We start from the raw sequence: 12528 nt of genomic DNA, 5'->3' as shown, positions 1-12528 counted from the left end.
AGGTGCATTGGCTTTGAGGGTTGTCTAACTGGGCCTCTTGAAACTCTTGCCTGCATTCCAGCTCCAAGAGGAGGGGGTTGTTGCGAGCCAGGCTTATTACCAGAGCGAAGAGAGATAGAAAAAAAAAAAAAAAAAAAAGGAGGGATTTTGGGTGAGAGAAAGCGAGAGGGATTGGTGGGGGTAGAAAGAAGCTGGAAGGTATTATCTGCCGTTTCCTTGCCTTCTTAGAAGCTGTGGCTTGTTCCCTCCCACTCAGTCGTCGGAGCTCCGCGACAAAGTAAAGGAAACGCTGAAAACTTGAACCTGCTATTCTGCTTCGGCCTTGTGACAAGCTCACGTGTTTTCCTTCCCCGCTCGCTCCCGCTCTCGTGCCGACTCTCTCTTGTCCTCTCCTTGTTTGTCTCGCCCAGTTTCCCTGGGCCGCGTGTAAGAGGATCACTTTGTTTCCGTTTCCTTTTTTTTTTTGTTTTTTTTTTCCACGATGCCACAGTCCCACATGGACGAGAGGATTGCATTTGAGCAGATACTGATGGGGGTGCACAGCTGCAACTGTCGCCTCCATCTCTCTCCACACCAGAACTAATGTCTACAGCGCCCGCCCCCATCTCTTTCTACCGCTCTCCCTCGGTCTCACTCTCTTCTTTCTGCCTCTCCAAGGGGTGGGGGTGCTGTATTGAAAGAGAAATGGAAGGGGTATCGGACAAAAGGGGAATCTTACATTCTCTCTTTGGGATGTTGGGATCTCTGTGGTAAGTGTTTCTGTTTTTCTTAGCACTTTGGAAAGTTTGATTGCCACTTTGGGACAAAACAATGTTTGCTTTTAGCAGCTGCTGTGTTTCACGCCAGTGTCAATTTTGTGTTAGTTTTTTGTGTTTAGTGTTTTTTGCCCTCTTTTTCTTTCTTTCAAGTTCACGGTCTCATTTTGTGAGCTTTTGAATGGAAGTGGTAAGAAAGCCTTGTGCTTTTTGAATTGTGTTTAGGGTCAAGGTAGAGTGAGAGCAGAGGTGGACTGGAGGCCAACTGGGGGAAGGGAGTATGGGGGAAGCGCAGTGAAGTTGAAACTTTTTCACTTGACATTATCATAATGTTTCCATTGACTTGTCGGTTATTACAGAGCGGCTTTTCATTTGGAAGGAATCAGTCGACTACATAATGCAAATTCATGTTGGTTGTGAAATAAATGTGTTTCGGAACTTTACGGTCCTAAATTGGATGCGTTTTGTGTTGTTTGATTCCACAAGTCATCGTGAATCAAGCGGGAGCATCAGTAAATGACTACATTTGTTCATGATAGCAGCTGGTTTATGTCAGAATTTATTTTGAAGCGTCTTTTGAAATAAGTGTCCTCTCTCTCAATTTTCAGATTCCTTGCAGATTACAGTCAACCAGACTATAAGTAATGTGATGTGTTATTACGACAGATTTGATAGACTGTACAAAGCCTGATATACAAATTCAACTGTGCCAATTTTCCAAAGGGGCCATGCGAGAAACCGGAACTGTTTGTCGACGGCCATGCCGGCAGGCTAACCTCGATTTTGTTCCTAATTGATTAATATCAATGTATATGTGTATATATATATATATATATATATATATATATAAAGCATTAAATTGTATTGTTTTGATAAGCTGATAACTGTGTGGATATGGTATATGTTCTTATGATTAGGAAATAAAAATGCAGTCATTAAATACATATATAGACTTATTAACATGATATCACTATTTAATCAACACTCACACACAAAAAAAAAAAAAAAACACTAAGTGCAAATATTTCTGTTTTTTAAAGTACGATAAATGTTTTTGCACCAATTGTACAGTATTAGTCAATTCTCGTTGGGGCTCCGAGGGCAAATCCCCCTGGCCCACTTTTCCTCCAACATGGAGGAAATAAAAATATTGTCAAAATGAGGACCACTGTTGCCATCATAACTCGTCACTTTTTTTGAAGAATAGTTCCTACAAGGATAGTCACTAAATATAGCGACGATGTCGGTAATTCGGCCACACAAAAGACAAAAGTCGTTGCGCTTGCTCGTTTGTACCGCCCTCGTACTGTAAGTGCGCGTCAAAATAGGAGCACCACTTTTCAAATAAAAGCATCGCATATTTTCTGTTTTATTTTGACTTCATGAATACTGTGAGGGCCGGCCAGAAACTGTGGACGTTCCAGATGTGGCCCGCATGCCATACTTTGCCCAGATCTGTTACGGAGACTATTTCAATGAGATCATATCAATTACCAGTATTTAAAAAAAATAAGTTCGTCACACATCAATTTGTCTTGGCAAAAATTAACTTCACTGTGCCATTTTGTCTTAGTAATTAGAGCAACATAATGCCCATGTTTCTAATACTCTTGGGGTGCGGGGGTCCTGGATTTTAGCCACAAGCTCTGCTGATTTAAAAATATACACAAATTATACTCTAATTTGAGCAAGTGGGTCACAATCTAATGACGCTTTCTGAGCTGTTGTAATGAGGTCTCATCAAGTATACTGTCCAAAGCGTTCGGATTGAGTTTATTTAGATCAAGGCATTTGATAATATTGCTAATCTGTTGTAAAGCTATAATAAAATCATCTCTGTTTGGAAGGTGAAGACTTTTATTGTTGCATTGCGGGGTGTTGTCAGATAACCTGCCTGACCTCCACTGCCAATTATAGCTTATCTTCTGTGTGCTGTGCCTGGTTATAAATTAGCCCAGTTGTTGTTTGCAAGCAGTGAAAGGAAAAGCTCACTCAGTAGCTGTGATTTATTAGTTGTGATCCTGCTGCTGCCATGTGACCGGGGTGGCGTTCAGGATGAAAGCAGCACATTAGCAAGCTGCTAAAGTCTCACAGCTTAAACAACAAGAAATGGTTTCCTTTTCTGCCACCTTTTTTTTCTGTCTGAAAAGAAACAACGTAGTTTGGTTCTCGGACAATTAATTAATGGGCAATTTAATTGCAACATCAGCAAATATTCTGGCCGATTCAACCGGTTGAACATCGTATCATCGAAGCACAATTGGCTGGCGACCTGTCCAGGGTGTACCGAATTCAGCTGGGATAGACTCCAGCTCACGCGCAGCCCTAAGGGGCTACGTGGGATAGAAAATAGATGGATGGAGCATCAAGTAGACCTTGACTTAGGATCGTCGAGCCTTATTTATCAGCAATAAAATAAGTTTAAGCTTATCGTGCAACTAAATCCATTGCAAAAAACTCATCTTAAAATCTCTCGGTATTCTGAAGCATTCAGAGGTCATTTCACTGGAGGTCACTGGCTAATATTTTGGACATTACCAACTTTGTGGTTTGATGTGGATGAACATGACTGGCCTGCACAATCCTGACCTCAACCCAATAGAACACTTTTCGATAAATTAGCGTGGAGACTGAGAGCCAGGCCGTCTTGTACAACATCAGTGTGTAAACTCACAAATACGCTCCTGGAAAAATGGATAAAAAATCCGATAAACTCACTCCTAAAGCTGATTGAAAGCCTTCCCGCAAGAGTTGAAGATGTTATAGCTGCAAAGGGTGGACTGTATCAAATCACTTTGGGAAATATTTTCAGCTTTCAAATAATTCACACTTTAAACACAAACTCCACATTAACATTCCTGTATTCTACATTATTCCCACCGGCTTCAACATTTCTTGACCAATTCAAAGCATTCCAATTACAAAGTGTTTTCCATATTCCCCCAAATTTAAGATCTATTTTTCATACGTTCAGCATTTTATCCAATAATTCCAAGCCGGGTCACTCGTACGACTCTACCTACAATATGAATAGTGAATACAAGTTGTCCCTGAGGAGGCCCATGATGCTGTGCAAATAAACCACTTGTCGGTTTATCACGATGATGCGGTATTTCAGATATTTGACTTGAAGAGTCTCAGGTTTAAAGCCATAACACTTTTACCAAAGCAAACTATGAAAAGCACATGATAGGGAGTGTTCAATTTCACTTTTCCTAAAATACTTTACAAGCATTTGTTTGAATCTACCTACCTGTATGTTTGCAGTTAGATTTACTGGCCTGACAGCATGTAGCAAAATCATGCTCTGTGTGCTGACATAAACTTGTTGAATCTTTATATTGACTTACTTTGAGCGGATTACGATTACTGTTCCCGCGCAGAGATGATTCTCAGTGAATCGAAATAACCAAATTCAGATGTGCAACATTTCAATTGCACTGATGCACGTTGTTTTCAGACATGATATAGGCCCAGGCAATTACAGTTGAAGTATTTACCAAGGACTAATTCCCGAGTTACTGTTGCAAGTCACGTAAATTTAAATATCTACAGTAAGTGGACAGTCATTGAAATGTACCGCTCACAAAAAAAGGATACCTAACCCACACATCCTCTATCTCAATGACTGAAGTGTTTCATTTTTAAAATCTTGACTGAATGCAAATTGTAATTTGTTACAAACAAAATAATGCAAAGAGGAATGCAAGTCATCCAACTTCTGTGAATTTCCTCAAGACAACTAATATGGCTCAGTGTGCTTGGCTGCACTAAAACGTTTGGGGATCCATTGGGTGAGCGGAAGGATGTTTGCTTGGAGCGCTCCACAAATCTTAACCCTGTGAAATTATTATTTACATCGCATGACTGCACATGAAATTTTAAAAACCTATAGAAAATGATTACTCGTGATTGGCTGGTGACCTGGCCAGGGGGTGCCTAGTCTCGAATCCAGAATAAGTCAGTAGGGATAGCCTCCTGCTCAACCACAACCCTTTATATTCAGTTATAACATTTTCAGTCATAAAATGCTATTAGGCGCCACGGCGTACGACTGATTAGCACATCTGCCTCGCAGTTCTGAGGACCCAGGTTCAAGTCCGGCCTCGCCAGTGTGGAGTTTTTCATGTTGCATGTAGTGGCATCGTGACACTAAACTGGAATTACGAAATATCTGTTTTAGCGCCTTCATGCATGCACAACTACTTGGTTTCTGGTTCAAACAATAATAATAGAATATGATGGAGACCGAGTATCACTTAAAATCTTATCCGCTCGACTATCATAAATCTAGAATAAAGACTGATCTAAAAAAATATTTCATTTGGAATTTACAGAGCCAATATTTCAGACATGGAAATAAAAGCATCATCAACTCTAAGGACAAAAAAACAAAACAAAACAAATCAAAACAAATCTAATGTAATCCATCAGTATGGCTGCATTGTTGTATCCCATTTTCTTTTCACATTTAAAGTTATTAGCCAATTTTGTGCTCAAAACATTTTCAAGCAGTTTCCTATGATGGGTCAAGAGATCAATGGCAATTTGTTTAAGCTGACAGCAGCTCATCCGTTAGTAAAAGGGGTGGGGGCCTTCTTTGTGTATCTGTATGTGAGCTTGCATATGAGGCTATGTGTATGAATTTCCTCTATGTGGCAGCAGCTTAGTGCGCTGGGTCGCCACGTTCAAATTGCGGGGTGACGAGGGGTGCGTGGGTAATACGGACACAATGGGCAACGACAAACATTTGCAGCGAGACAAAGGACATTCCTCTCGGGTCACTGAGGGGCTAACTCTTCCCATTGTCTGAGGGAAGTGATCTTAACCCTTTAGGGTTCTCAATGAAATACTGAGAAATTCATATTTTAAACTCTGGACATTTATTGGAGGACATTACAAACACGATTTCATTTAATATAAACATAATGAGCTTCCATTATCATCGGAATATGGTTCTCAATATTGTCAGTATTGTTATATTTCGCTAAGTGGCGGTGAGAAGCTGCGTTTCTGATCGCTCCGACTCCGAGTGAATGCTGCGACTTTGCATGGACTAAAGCGTACATGTATTTTGTGAACCGAAGCGATATATTTCTGACAATTGTGTTCGGAAACCAATTTGTTCGTGAACAGGGACATTTGTGAACCGAGGTTCCTCTGTAGACAGTATTCAAATGCTTTTGTTGGTGTGTTCTACTCTAACTGGAGCTCAAACTTCATAATCTACTTATTGTGACATATTTGTGTGGGTTTCTCCCCCCCCCCCTCCCCCTATAAATAACCTAATTACACATTTATTGGGCTTCATTCATGATTATTTTTATTTAACATGAATAATATTGATTTTTTTACTATACAGTTGGTCAGCTGTCTTTTGTTAGCTAAGCAGCCTATCATCTTGGGGCTCTAATTTATTACCTGACAACGAGGCATCCATTACTGAGTAATTGCACCCTTGTAATGGTGCCTTCCATTAGCAATGTACAATTGCAAACATACAATTTTCTTGATTTCAATGTTACTACACTGGGGAGAAATTTTGGCATAGAACTAAAATCACCTAATGCTTACGCAACATAACTAGAGTGTGTATGGAGGCAGATAAATAATTATTTTTTAGGTCTCTCAAAAGTGCTCAAGTGAACGTCTAGGGTCCAGTATTCACACGTAGTCGTCCAATGTTGTGCGCTATTTCTTGTGTGAAACCCAATGCGTGTTTGTGTGACTGAAGGGCCATTATGGGACAGGCTTTTAAGCGAGACCTGGGAAGTGGAAACCTAATACTGCCTGACTGCTGCTCTTGTGTATATGAACCCCACAGCTGCGAGAAGAAGAGGAGAGAGCTAGAAAAGAAGGGAGGAGGGGTTGAAAGAGAGCACGGTATGCTCAGTAATTAGGTGTCTGGTTTTGTATTGACCAGTCTGGTGCTTAGACCTTAGGGACTGTTAAATTTGCTGTTGAAACTGAAAGGATTATGCACCCAAAATAAATTAAACAGGAACAATGAATATTGAGGGGCACTAGGTAGACTACTGTTTTTTTTCTCTCCTGTTCTCTTGGACTGGCATTTAATTGTGCTTTGTTGGAACAGGTTGCATTTTTTTTTTATACCAGAAACCGCTGGCTTTGTGTTCCAAGGAGATAACAGATTATTTTATTTGTTTCCTCTTTGCTTCTGTTTTTTTTTTTTTTTTTTTTTTAAATCAAAATCCCAAATGCGTTCTGCATTGTAATGTCGTGAGACTGTTTTCAAATGTGTGAATGGAGACATGCAGACTGGAAACTGGAACTATAAGAAAGGATATTTTATTTCAGTTTATGCCCACTGAGGTGGTTCCCACTATTTCATGGGGCACAATCAGGCGAGGAACATCCTTCAGTCTTCTGCAGAGGCTTTTCTCCTACAGAAAGTCTGGATTTGCTAACATAAACGTGCAAACCATCCATGGTCAAACCTTTGTGTAGCCAGGAGCAAGGCTGCTGGAAAAAGAAAAATAGAAATTTTCTTGAAATCCAATGCTAACACAAACAACACTGTCATAAATTTCAGAAGGTCACATACAGATAAGTATCTGGTATAAATTGTATCTTTTACTTTAGTCAGATTACATTACCCTCCCCTTTTCGAGCATCTGAACGTACTGAACTCTGGGCCTCTGGTGTATGATATACAGTAAGTGATGTCATGTTCATCCTCTTTTTGTGTACTTGGGAGAGGTTGGCTCGCTTCTGGAGAGGGTTGGGCACAGTTGTCGATGCCTCACAATTTAATTCAGTGGGCTACGACTCTTTTCTATATGATTCTAATTATTGGTGCATTTTAATGCATCAAGAGTAGATGCTTACTTTTTACTTTAAGAGAAGTACTTACTTCTCTTAAACAGTATTTGACATACCGATATGAGATTTGTGGGGCTGGTGCCGATACCGGTACTGGAGGCTAAAAAAAAAAAAGCCAATATCTGATATATTAGTCAGTAAAGGATATATGGTATCGATTTACCAACATGTTGAAGAACATTGATATAGACAGGCTGTATTTATGTACATAAACTAGGGTGGGACATTGAGGACTGATTAGACCATCTGCCTCACAGTTCTTAGGACCCGGGTTCAAATCTGCCCTCCCCTGTGTGGAGTCTGCATGTTCCCCCCGTGCCCGCGTGGGTTTTCTCCAGGTGCTCCAGTTTCCTCCCACATTCTAAAAACATGCATTTAAGGTTAATTGAAGACTTGAAATGGCCCAGTATACAGTATGTGCCCTGCAATTGTTCAGGGTGAACCTCTCGCTCAGAGTCAGCTGGAATAGGCTCCAACGATCAATTAGAATAAAAAACTTTAATTAGTAACAGCATCAACATAAGGACAATAAACTGTATAATACTCTTATAGATATAGATAATGGTGGAAATGGGAATTAACAGTTGCATATATCTTTCTTTATTTCACAAACATAATTTACACATCTTTAAAACATTGTCCATCCATGCATCCATCCATTTTCTTTACTGCTTATCTTCACTAGGATCACGGGTGTGCTGACGCCTATCCCAGGTATCTTTAGGCGAGAGGAGGGGTACATTCTGAACTGGTCGCCAGCCAATCGCAGGAACTCACATTCTCGCCGACGGGCAATTTAGAGTCCTACATTAATCTACCATGCACGTGTCTGGTATGTGAGAGGAAACCAGAGTACTCGGAGAAAACCCACGCAGGCATGGGGAGAAAATGGAAACTCCGCACAGGCGAGGCCGGATTTGAACCCCGGTCCTCAGAACTGTGAGGCAGATGTTCTAACCAGTTTTTCCCCATGCTGCCTTTAGAACATTGTATAATAAGCATATTCTTAGATAATGGTTGACATGGGAAAGTTACATATATCTTTGTTCATCTCACAAAGACAATTTACAAAACTTTAAAATGCTATATAACAGTCTATCCGGAAGACAGACTGGCTGCTGCGCCCACCGCCTTACAGAACTCCTTCCAAACTTGTGAGGAGAACTGAGGACCTCAGTCCAAGACGATGTCGATGGGGATTCCGTGGAGTTTGAAGACGTGACTGACAAGAAGGTTAGCAGTTTCAAGGGCAGATGGTAATTTGGGAAGGGGTACATAATGGACATACTTGGAGAGTCAATCTATAATGGTAAGAATGATAGTATTACCTTCAGAAGGAGGTAGGCTGGTCACGAAGTCCAAGGCGATGTGTGACCAGGGGCGGATCGGGATAGGTAAGGGGTGCAGCAGACCAGCTGGGGGCAGATGTGAAGTATTTCCTCGGGCACAGACGGAGCAGGCTCGGACAAACTCCCGGGTGTCTTTCACCAGACCGGGCCACCAGAAGTGCTGTTGTAGGAATTGGATGGTCCGGGTGGTTCTGGGGTGCTAGGTGAGTTTAAATGGTGTGAGCAATTTAAGAGGAATTGGCTGCATGAACCTAAGTCCTCGGAGTAGGGCGGAGGAAAATGAGGCTCTTTGTATGGGAGCCGGGATGGATCGGAGGTTGCGGGCTCAGAAGGAATACTCATGGGAGGATGGGCGGGCTGCATTTAGGAAGAAAGAAGGGATACTTGTTGAGAGAGGGCGTTTAATGAGTCCATGATCTCACGGAGAACTTTGTCCTGTCTTCCAATGTTTGCGCCTTGGTGGGTGAGTGCTTCTCTTAACGCCTCCGGGGTTGTTGGGTCCATGATGGCCAGAGTATTCTGTCACGATACAATTGTATCAGGTTTGACTGGACCCAGAACCAGGCGCAGGCGGGAAAAGTTTGTGGAGAATGGTTTATGAGGATTGCATCCAGACAGGGTGGCTGGAGAGATCAGCAAGGCGGGGAGCATAGAAGGAGCACTGAGGATGAGGAAGAACATGGAGGTCAACTGTGAGAAGTAGCGTAGTTTACGTGCGAGTAGAGAGCCAGTGTACCACGGATGAACGTTAATACTCTGGCAGTGGAGTCCTGAATCTGGCAGGCTTAAATGCAGGCAATGATGAATGCTGATTGACAACAAGTGCGTGGCCGAGGTGGTGCTGATTGCTGGGTAGAGAGAGCGGGCGAGAGGGGTGCAGCACGCCACCCAAGCTCCAAAAAAGGAACTGCAGGGCACAGCTCATGACAAAAAAGCTGTAATTCGCTCTCTAGAACAAGGAAAAAAAGAGTGCTCTCCTTGATGTGCCCAAACAAAAGATGTGACTGTCATGGGGCACTAAATTGTAGTATTATACAGTGGAGACTCGGTTTACGAATGACCCTGTTTATTAACGATTTGGTTTTATGAATTTTTTATTTTTTTTACTTACCTTGTGTTTACACACTATTTTCAGTCTGGCTGTGGAAGGCTCAGAACTCTGTGCTTTTTCTCGCGCCACATAACCATTAGCTCTGTGGTGTGTGGTTTTTTTGCCTAAAGTGATCAACACATCCCACAAACCAATGCAAAAGCTGCACTGCATTGTGGAAGGTGGTGGCCATTTAGGGCTAGCAGTAACCACAGTGAACGTAAATATTACTTATTTTGTCATCATAAATTTTATTTTCACCTTTTTTTATGTTGCACAGTATTTATTTTTAACCACACAATTATCAAAATTGGGCAACTATAACATTGTTCTGTGGCTGGAACGGATGATTTGCATTTCTATTCATTTCATGGGAAACGTTATCGTGGTTTGTGAACGTTTGGAATGCAGCCCTTTGGGGGTCACATGCCAGTGCAAAATGTAGGGCGGTCCCAAGCCCGGATAAATGCAGATGGTTGTGTCAGGAAGGGCATCCAGCTTAAAACTTTGCCAAACAAATATGAGCGTTCACCCAAAGAATTCCATACCAGATCAGTCGTGGCCCGGGTTAACAATATGAAGGACAGGTAGAAAGTGGGTTCTTAGGCAGAAAGAGAAGAGGAAACCACAGAACCTAAAACTGAATTTGGGGACTTTGGAATGTTGGGAGTATGACAGGAAAAGTTCAGGAATTGGTTGACATGATGATTAGGAGGAAGTTAGATACAATATATTGTGTGTCCATGAGAGCCGGTGGAAAGGCAGTAATGGGAGAAGCTTAGTGGCAGGGGTAAAATAATTTTACCAAGGTGTAGCTGGGAATAAAAATGGAGTAGGGGTTATTTCAAAGGAAGAATTAGCTAAGAATGTCTTGGGGGTGAAAAGAGTGTCAGATCGAGTGATGAGGCTGAAATTTGAAATTGATGGTGTTATGTATAATGTGATTAGTGGCTATGCCCCACAGGTAGGATGAGACCTAGAGGTGAAAGAGAAATTTTGAAAGGCGCTAGACGAAGTAGTTCTGAGCACCCCAGACAGAGAGAGAGTCGTGATTGGTGCAGATTGTAAAGGACATGTTGGTGAAGGAAATAGGGGTGATGAAGATGCGATGGGTAAGTACGGCATCCAGGAAAGGAACTTGGAAGGACAGATGGTGGTAGACTTTGCAAAAAGGACGGAAATGGCTGTGGTGAACACTTTTTTCCAGAAGAGACAGGAACATAGGGTGACATACAAGAGCGAAGGTAGAAGCAGGCAGACGACATTGTGCAGACGATGTAATATGAAGGAGGTTACTGACTGTAAGGTGAGAGTAGGGGAGAGTGTGGCTAGACATCATTGGATGGTGGTGTGTAAGAAGACTCTGTTCGTGGTGAGGAAGATTAAGAAGACAAAGGCAGAGCAGAGAAGCATGTGGCGGAAGCTGAGAAAGGAAGAGTGTTTTGTGGCTTTTCAAGACGAGGTGAGACAGACTCTAGGTGGACAGGAGGACCTTCCAGAAGACTGAACCAGAACAGCCAAGATGATCAGAGAGGCAGGCAGGAGAGTACTTGGTGTGTCTTCTTGTAGGAAAGGGGAGAATGAGATTTGATGGTGGAACCTCAAAGTACAGTAAAGCATACAGGGAAAGAGGTTAGCTAAGAAGAAGTGGGACACTGAGAGGAGACAAGAATACATGGAGATGTGACAGGGCGTAGGTAGAGGTGGTAAAGGACAAACAAGAGGCATATGATGACATTTATCCAGGTTGGACACTAAAGAAGGAGAGAACGATCTATACATGTTGATAGATAGAGGTTAGGTTATGGTGGTTAAGGATAGTGATGGAAATGTGAAGCCTGCTGACAGTAGTGTTTCATTGTGTATTTAAATGATTGGCAAAATTGAAGAATGTTCATTGTAGGGCTATCGTAGGGCCAAATTGTTGGTCGTGGATTATGTCACACTACAAGTCTTTGTTGTACACAACAAAATATGTCGGGCCCGATCTGGGAAATCGGCTGCAAAATCAGGTCTGAAATCCTGTAGTCTGATCTAAGCATAAAAGGAGCATCCCTGAAAGGCTCAGTTGTTCACAAGCAAGGATTGGGTGAGGTTCACCACTTTGTGAACAACTGTGTGAGCAAATAGTCCAACAGTTTAAGAAAACGTTTCTCAACATACAATTGCAAGGAATTTAGGGGTTTAATTAACTATGGTCCATAAGATTAATAAAGGATTCAATGAATCTGGAGAGATCTCTGCATGTATGCGGCAAGGCCGAACACCAACATTGAATGCCTGTTACCTTCAATCGCTCAGGCGGCCCTGCATTAAAAACCGGCATCATTGTGCAAAGGATATTCCCACGTGGGCTCAGGAACACTTCAGATAACCATTTTCAGTTAACACAGTTTGTTGCTACACCTACAAATGCAACTTATACAGTAACTCCAGAACTTCACACAAGAGATAAATGCAATTAATTTGCTTGCTAGTTTAATGAAAAAAA

At 41.9% G+C, this 12528-nt stretch overlaps 1 long non-coding RNA gene across 4 annotated transcripts in view; it reads left to right on the top strand.

Annotated features, from left to right (window-relative positions):
* Positions 1-468: 468 nt before the first annotated feature.
* Positions 469-12528, top strand: part of LOC133416362 (uncharacterized) — a 59222-nt gene continuing 47162 nt past the window's right edge. For 2 of the 4 annotated variants that reach the window (XR_009770249.1, XR_009770248.1), the window contains exon 1: positions 471-749. This is a non-coding gene — a long non-coding RNA (uncharacterized LOC133416362). Of the gene's footprint in view, positions 750-12528 lie in introns of all 4 variants that reach the window. The other 2 variants (XR_009770247.1, XR_009770246.1) reach the window with 2 other exon arrangements.

The sequence above is a fragment of the Phycodurus eques genome, chromosome 17 (genome assembly GCF_024500275.1).
Source record: "Phycodurus eques isolate BA_2022a chromosome 17, UOR_Pequ_1.1, whole genome shotgun sequence".
NCBI lineage: Eukaryota > Metazoa > Chordata > Actinopteri > Syngnathiformes > Syngnathidae > Phycodurus > Phycodurus eques.
Note: the sequence above shows the minus strand (reverse complement) of the source record. Positions and strands in the feature narration are given on the sequence as shown.